Below are 6,678 nucleotides of genomic sequence, written 5' to 3'. Positions count from 1 at the left end.
TTCCCAATAATAAACAGTACTACATGGGCACACACACACACACACCACACACACAAAATCTGGCTTCTGTTGTAAAAGTATCATTCTCCAGCATTTCATGGGTCTGCAGAAGCCAATAGTTTGATCTATGGAGCAGCATAAATCAACAAATTCAGTTTATCTTGAGTTTCAGCCCAGCCACTTGGTAGCTGTCGATCTTTGGAAAAGTTTCTTGGTGTAAAAGAGTTGTATAAACCACATATGCAAAAAAGGCAGAATAATATTCATTGCAAAAATTGTAGCAATTTTTCATCCCTCCTATATCCACACCCATTGCCAGGTGCTTTTATAGCTGTTTCCATTGAGATACAGAATCTGTTTTACAAAGCCTAAATCCGGCTGACCTTATTTAATCAGGGCAGTAGAAACCTGTGAACTGACAGTGTGCTAGTTTGGGGAAGGACTTAAATGGTCTTGGACACTTCTTTTTTCTTTTTAAAGTTTGGCAATGGCCGGGCACAGTGGCTCATGGCTATAATCCCAGCACTTTGGGAGACCAAGGTGGTCGGATCACCTTAGGAGTTCGAGACCAGCCTGGCCAACATGGTGAAACCCTGTCTCTAATTAAAATACAAAAGTTAACCGGGCACTGTGGCGGGTGTCTGTAATCCCAGCTACTCAGGAAGCTGTGGCAGGAGAATCGCTTGAACCTGGGAGTCAGAGGTTGCAGTGAGTTGAGATTGTGTCACTGCACTCTAGCCTGGGAGACAGAGTGAGACTCCGTCTCAAAGGAAAAAAAAAAAAAAAGAATTAGCTTGATTCTCTCCTGCCTGGCTTATCACTGGGCCATCAGCCCAGGGTCACTGGGAACTCTATCAGCTGGGCATCTTTGAGGCATTTGAGGATGTCCAGAGCAGAATTGTGCCAGAGTAACAAAAGTGATCAATTCTGCTTCTGTCTCAGTGTAAAAAATTGAGTCATCTTGTATTTGCTCCTCCCCTTACACAGGAGATGACTTTGGTGGGTACCCAGATGAGACTTTCTCCAGTTTTCTGGTACTTAGGTGACAAACAACCAGGATGCCTGAAGACTCAAACGTATAAACTAATTGCTTTTATTTTATATGACAATTAGAAAAACAGATGAAGCAGTCATGGTTCCTACCGTCCAGGAACTTTTAGTCTAGGCTAGCACCTGAATAAAGGGTTGAATTAGGCATCATGTGGTTGATACAATGAACAGATGTGTGCAAAAAACCTTGGGCTTTATTTGGGCCACTTTCTTCATATTGTAGTGACTTCTTATATCATCAACTAAGGGGATATTTATGAACAGAAGGGTTGTTATTATTGCATGCATTTCTATTTCCTGCTAATAATATACATTTATATTCTAATAATTACCCTAGAAAGCCTTAAAACATTTATTTAAATTGCTTATTAGGGCAGTGGCTAAAAAAAATTATACAAACTCTGAGATATAAGTTTCTCTTAGGGAAGCTTAGGAAAACAGAACTGTAAATATCCCAGTGGCACAGAGAACAGAATTCTACATAAGGTCCACTCCCTGCCCCAGTTCTGTTCAGATTCACTCTATTTGGGGGTCTTATTTAGATCTGGCCCCACTCTGGAGTCTTGCCTCACAGAAGAGATGAGAGTTTTGGCTGGTGACTCCTGCTGCCTTTCTAAAACTGGTGCTCACAATTTTCTGCACCCCAAAGGAGATAAATGGGAAAAATAAAGTAATATTTTAAGGTCTTCATTTTTAAATTTTCTATTAAATCAGTGCTTACAGAGACATTCCATTTAGCAACTTGTTTTCTATTCCTGCAGATTCAGTAGTTGCTCCACAAGTCACAAAAAAGTAAATATAAACACAATACAAATTTTTCTAAACTGCATTCAACTTTTCTGTATTCCGATCATCTGTCTACATTTAACTTTTATTTTATACATTAAAAAAAAAAAAAAAAACAAGAACAGAAACAGAAGGTGAAATACATATGCTGGGCCCTTCACCTAATGCTGGGAATTATTAAACACTTAGTACCAACTCCCAGTGTATTATGAGGATTAAATCACACAATGTGTTATTTCTAGCGCAGTGCTCTGCAACATACTCTTTAGCACGTAGTACCTGCTTGGTAAACATTGCATTAGTCCATGTGTACATGTTGTTTTCCAAATGCAGGCTTATTCAGGCACTGCTACCTTTTGTTGCCTCTGTAAACTTTAAAGAGCCAGCAAAGAATTTGATACTTTAGGATCGAGATTGGTTGTCTTCATTTGTGCCAGAAGTATTTGTGTTGTGACAAGAATGCCAAGTGTAAGGGACTCTGTGCTGTGCCTGCTTCTCTAACTAATGCTAGTAATGAGCCTATGGGGAGCATCATCAGCATTGACAGGGGACTTATTTAAAACACACATTCATGGACCCTTTGAAAACCTGCAGAATCACATTACATAGAGAGGGACTAAAATTACCAAGTGGTTTATAAGCTCATTAAAGCTTGAGAGGCAATGCTTAGCTAAGTGGTTATAAACCCAGGGTTCTATTCATTTGGTGCAAAAGTTACTATAGTTTTTGCCATTGTGAGTAATGTGGATTACTTAGGTGTGGATACTCAAATTACATTGCCAATTCACAGAAATATCTTTGCTCATGCCCTTTCCATGGGTTCTTTTTATTGTTGGACGCATCCATGTTGTTTTAATTAAGTGCCTCATGTGACTCTAAGGTGAGACCAGAATCAAGTATGAGGGGTTGAAGATACACTCATGAGAGTTCAGTTTCAGCTGTTTTCTACAGGGTGATCATAGGGCCTTTTCTCTTTGGGTTTGGTGTGGACTGGGCAGTGTGGCCCATATTTTTATTACTGTAGCAGAGATTGTTGGTATCTGTGACAGGGAAGGGCACCGAAGACAGGAAAGGAGAAACATATATTTCTATCATCATGGAGCAATTAATTGTTCCTGATTTTTTCATGTTATGAAGGACAGAAGTGGGTGGACTTTTTCAGTGGGTCTTGGTACTTCTGCCTGTGGGTGTGGAGGTAGCAGGTAAACAGGTGGTACTGACACCTTTAAAGGCATATTCTCAAGATACAGGTGTAATTTGTCCAGAGAATCTCAACTGAAAAGAAATCCCAGAGAAGCAGGAGATACGGAAAAAAATATGCCTTTTTTTTTCAGCTAAACACGTCTCAGGTCAAGAGCTATGTTCACTCTGCCTCCTGGAATTCCATGCGTTTAGTACTTGCAAAACTTTACTTCTTCTTGTGTTTTTCCTCCGTAATGAGTTTGTTTTAACTGTTTTAAAAAATTTTACTGATAGTCAAGGGTCTCTGAAAAATATCTCTTTTTATTTATTTTATTTATTTATTTATTTATTTTCAGACAGAGTCTCGCTCTGTCACCCATGCTGGAGTGCAGTGGCGTGATCTTGGCTCACTGCAACCTCTGCCTCCCAAGCTCAGGTGATTCTCCTGCCTCAGCCTCCTGAGTGGCTGGGATCACAGGCACAAGCCACCAAGTCCAGCTGATTTTGGATTTTTAGTAGAGATGGGGTTTCACCATGTTAGCCAGATTGGTCTTGAACTCCTGGCCACAAGTGATCTGCCTGCCTCAGCCTCCCAAAGTGCTGGGATTACAGGCATAAGCCACCATGCCCGGCGGTGCTTTGGGGTTTTAGAGAGAAATTCCTTTAAGGAGAATATTTTCTGGCTGATTGGATCAAGTTCATATCTAATAGAAGTGTTCTGAAGACGCCTTTAGCTTTCTTTTCTCAATATAATCTTTCTCAGACTGAGAGCTGCTTTTCTCTCCAGTGCTTTGAGTGGCTGTTTCAGGGGTCCTATTAGTATCCCATGGTGCCTGTGAATGAGCTGGACTGTCACAGGGAGAACTCTTAGACCTATCTCTATGTGACTCATGCTGGAAATCCAGCAGTATTTTTTTCATGTCACCATTATAAACAGAAACTGAGGCTGAAACACTGCTTTCATTTCCATTATCGTGAAGGTGCAGTTCTAACCAGGAGGTCTGCAGGCTCTCCTCCTGCTGCTCAGCCTTAATTCTCTGATGTGGCACTCAAGTGCTGCTGTGGCAACTGGGGTTCATGTAAGATGTGAGTTTCCAGCTGTGAGCCCTGTGCTGTGGGCTGTACCTTAGTAGCAGATGGTAGGGTTCAAGAAAGGGCACTAGCCATCAGGAGGAGAGGGCAAGCAGGATTGCCATAACCCAGGGTTCAGGGAGTAGAGAGCCATTGCTTTAAAATGTAAATAGCCAAAAAGACAGCACCCTAATCAACCATTTGTGTAGCAGAGTGAGCCTGCTTTCGGCAGGCACCTGGCTTCAAGTTGCAAAACTACCTTACATTGTGAAGATGTGAAAAGTTTATTTTATCACTGAATATAACCAATTAGCATGCATGAATAGCCTCTCCAGTTACCAGGTGAATTCAGGATGAACTATGTATGACATGGTGCCGTATATTCTTCCACTCGTGGACTAATTATGGTGACCATCTTTCTTTCTTTGCAATCTGTTAAGCAGATAGACTGTGATGCATGACGCATTCTCAATTAATTGGGTAATAAAACACAATTCTTGAGTCCGCGCGCCCACGCGCCTGCGCACGCTCCCGCCCACCCGTAGGCCCGGGAAGTCTCGCGATACCGTGGCTGCTCCCGCTGCGGGTGGCTCAGACTGTTGCTGTGGTTGCCTGAGTTGCTACTGCTGCTGCCCAGGCAGCGGCCTCTGTGCTTGTGGAGATGTCGGCCTCTGGGCGGATGTTGATATTGTGTTGTTGTTATTGCTGATGAGAGTGGTGGCTACGGTCCCGACCCCATCTCCTCTGTAGCCAGAGCCGAGACAGCCGACAGCGAACTCCGCGGCCTCGGAACCGGTGGCAGCGGCGACTCCCCTCAGCCTCCGCTGCCTCGCCCGCCGGTACCCCGGCTCCAACCCCGGGAGTCAGGCCCCTTTGGGCAGGGGCGCTCGGAGGCTCAGGATGGCGGATTTCCACGAAATCTATGAGGAAGAGGAGGACGAGGAGTGGGCCCTGGAGAAGCAGCTGCGCAAGTACTCGCCGGACCCGGTGGTCGTCCGCGGCTCCGGTCACATCACGGTATTTGGACTGAGCAACAAATTTGAATCAGAATTCCCTTCTTCGTTAACTGGAAAAGTAGCTCCTGAAGAATTTAAAGCCAGCATCAACAGAGTTAACAGTTGTCTTAAGAAGAACCTTCCCGTTAATGTACGTTGGCTACTTTGTGGCTGCCTTTGTTGCTGCTGCACGTTAGGTTGTAGTATGTGGCCAGTTATTTGCCTCAGGAAAAGGACACGAAGATCGATTGAGAAGTTATTAGAATGGAAAACAATAGGTTATACCACAAGCTGTGCCTGCATTGGAGACTGAGCAAAAGGAAATGTGAAACGAATAACATGATGGAATATGTCATCCTCACAGAATTTTTACCAAAGACACCGATTTTTCGACCAGATTAGCGTTTACTTTATTTATAGAGACTTTCCAAGTATGTTGTCTTTCCAGTAGTGCCTTGCTTGGTGCTCTCCTGGTGGTGACATAACATTGGTTCTACAGAATCGTGTGGTGTTTTGTTTGTTTGTTTTTAAATAACCGCATGTTCTAAGTGCATTTTTGTCAATCTTTGCAACAGTTATTTCATACAGATGTTTAATACTTAAGCTATTGTGCTCTTTTCTGTTATGTATTCTGATTTTTCAAGGATTACTTTTTTGTGTTATCAAAAAAATACATTTGAACTTAGCATAAAAAAATAAAACACAATTCTTACTGTTCTGTTATTGTGGTGTTTCTCTGCGGATGGAGAAAATTTTTCTTTTAATTATATTTTCCAAACACTGTCCAGAATTATCAGACATGATAAAAACATATAAGGTGCCAACCAGAATTTACTATAGAGGGGACTTTTCCCCCTCAGCCTTCCAGTCAACTCACAAATTTGCCGCAAAGTGCCTGCTTTCCCTTAAATATGCAGGCAGAATTGTGTCTCTGCCTGTTAGGTACCTGTAGTTTTCTATAGTCACTTCTAGAGAGACTAGACCAGATTTCTACAAACTTGACAGGGCAGCAATCAACCGTTTTACCTCTTTCAATGACTCTTGTATCTTCAGTCCTGAAACTAATTCGCAGACCATGGAGCGCAGATACCCAATTAGAGGAACGTGTGCACTGAGTAGACATGTAGATGTGAGAATCTCCTCTTTCCCTTTTCTCCTCTTGCTAAAATGCGATCCACCCGCCTCAACCTCCCAAAGTGCAGGGATTACAGGTGTAAGCCACCGTGCCTGGCCTATTTTTTTTTTTTTTTTAAACAGTGCTAGCAGAGACAGTCCAAGTGCAACTTGTTTTCTTATTTCTGCAGATCCAGTAGTTGTTCCACAAGTCACAAAAAGTAAATATAAACACAATACAAATTCTGCTAAACTATATAAACTCTTTCTATATCCCTTTTACCTGTCTATGTTTAGGTTTTATTCTATACTTTAAAAATATATATCAATGACAGATAATCAGAAGGAGACATAAAAATGCTAGGCCCCCTGTCTAAAATCTGGGAATTATTAAAGACAGTACCAGCTCCCAGGGTGTTATGAGGATTAAATCACACAGTATGTTATACCCAACACAGTGCTCTGTAACATACTCTTGAGC

At 42.2% G+C, this 6,678-nt stretch overlaps 1 pseudogene; it reads left to right on the top strand.

The window, feature by feature from the left end:
* Nucleotides 1-4,642: 4,642 nt before the first annotated feature.
* On the top strand, nt 4,643-5,505 carry LOC112617361 (annotated as a pseudogene).
* Nucleotides 5,506-6,678: the final 1,173 nt, after the last annotated feature.

The sequence above is a fragment of the Theropithecus gelada genome, unplaced genomic scaffold (assembly GCF_003255815.1).
Source record: "Theropithecus gelada isolate Dixy unplaced genomic scaffold, Tgel_1.0 HiC_scaffold_16089, whole genome shotgun sequence".
Lineage (NCBI taxonomy): Eukaryota > Metazoa > Chordata > Mammalia > Primates > Cercopithecidae > Theropithecus > Theropithecus gelada.
Note: the sequence above shows the minus strand (reverse complement) of the source record. Positions and strands in the feature narration are given on the sequence as shown.